Source organism: Crocodylus porosus, unplaced genomic scaffold (assembly GCF_001723895.1).
Source record: "Crocodylus porosus isolate Cpor-Errol unplaced genomic scaffold, CroPor_comp1, whole genome shotgun sequence".
NCBI lineage: Eukaryota > Metazoa > Chordata > Crocodylia > Crocodylidae > Crocodylus > Crocodylus porosus.
The window spans coordinates 33774124-33775919 of record NW_017728907.1 but is presented as its reverse complement, the minus strand read 5'-3'; the positions used below and the strand labels follow the sequence as shown (position 1 = coordinate 33775919).

Here is a 1796-nt window from a genome sequence, read left to right as displayed (position 1 = left end):
CTTCCCCAGCTCAGCAATCAGCTGCAGGGGGACCCTGGGTGCCCCACCAGACCCAGGAGGCACCAGTCGCTGAGCCAGGGGGGAGGGCAGGGGGGACCCCAACATGCTCTCCAGCAGACCCGGAAGTGGACCAGAAGTACTTCTGGTCCACTTCCAGGTCTGCTGCTGGGCGCGCTGAGGAACCCCCCGCGCTGCTGTGGGACACTGTGTGCACCCTAGCATTCATGAACTGCAGAGGCATCTAGAAAAAACATTTAAAGCTGTGTCTAAGCCCGAATTGCCGAATCTTTCCAAATCAATTCAAAGGGTTCCGATTCAACTCAGAGAGATTAAAGCGTCCTCCGATTCTATTCTGATTCGGAGATTCAGCCACTGAATCAGCCAAATTGAATCAGGGACCGAAGCTTCACACAGCCCTATTTCATAGTACCCTTGTGAGATACAAATGGGTTCCCCAATTTCAGAGATGAGTAAACTGATGCTGACTGTGTTTAGAACCATCACAGATTATGCACTTGCATTATAGTAGAACCTGCAGGTCCCAGTCAGGATTGATCCCCATTGCAACAGGCATTGTGCAAGCTGCGACTACCCTTAACAACTTGCAATTTTAACAGTTATGGGATACTACAAGCTTTCTGTTGGACAATAAGAAGGATAGCAACAGGAAAGGGCTGAGTGTGCAGAAAAAGGAGAACAAAAGTAAGGATAAAGGCCTGAGAAACAAAAGAGAAAGGAGCAGAGCATTGAGGGAGGAGGGCACATAAGAGCAGGATATACCTGAACTTAGTATTTAGCAAGCAGAGGGAAGCAAGAACAAAACAGGTTAATAGCCATTCATTGGCTATAGTAGAATCCATAGCTCAAACCTGAGATTTCCCAGGATGTTGAGAGGTGAGGGACATCAGAAGATTTGCTGGCAGCTGCAGCAATTCCTGTAGGGAGTTCCAAGGAAGCTAGGGCTTAGGATATCCTCCAACACTTTGCCTTGTGCTGACAGTTGGCCACCATAGGGCAGTCATGGCTACAGAGAACCTCCTTGCCAGAGATAGCTTTTTACCAATGGGTTGCTGCTGTGACTACTAATTTTGTAAAGAGCTCCAGTGAACAGGGCTCTAAGGTCTCATCTTCAACTGACAATGAAGTACGTAAAAAATAATAATGGTAATTATTATCTTTACCATCATCATCATTTTAGTCCAGGCTTTGGTTAGAAGCAAAACTTCAAACTACTTTCAAATCTCTAGTGTTGGTTTTCAGTTAGATCCATATAGTTGTAAGAAAGGGCAGGTGGTATTAAATCTAGAGATATAATTAGTTGAGTTACTTTTTATGCCCCTACATTAAAATGTGAAAGTCAAAATCGCCATTTTATTATTTTTTCAGAAAGTTATAATCCACGTTGTTGTGCACATACATGGTTATAATCTCAGTGCACCTACAATATTTCAGCTCTCTCAACTAAAATAAACATTCAGTTATTTACAGAGCCTTTAACTTGCTCAAATATTAAAGGGTGAGCTGAGAAGGGGAGTCATTTGATAAACAAAGCAGATTCTAGAAAGTGATTTAATCTGTGAAGAGAACATGCAAGTACAAACTTTCAAGTTGGGGAGGGGGCTTAAAAGAAACAGCACTGCCTGAATGGTCCCAAAAAGTTAAAGCTGCATTCAGTACAAATTAAAGAAGAGTCTGTTTTGCACAAAAAGGAACTCAAAAGTTGGAGGGGGAGGGGGAGAAACTGCCCAGGATCACTATTCAGTTGCTGTGTATGTACCTACAAATGAATTTTAAAA

The 1796-nt window shown here is 43.3% G+C and overlaps 1 protein-coding gene across 2 annotated transcripts in view; it reads right to left on the bottom strand.

The window, feature by feature from the left end:
* Window positions 1–1796, bottom strand: part of EVI5 (ecotropic viral integration site 5) — a 151173-nt gene that overhangs the window by 115346 nt on the left and 34031 nt on the right. The gene's annotated exons all lie outside the window — the stretch shown is intronic.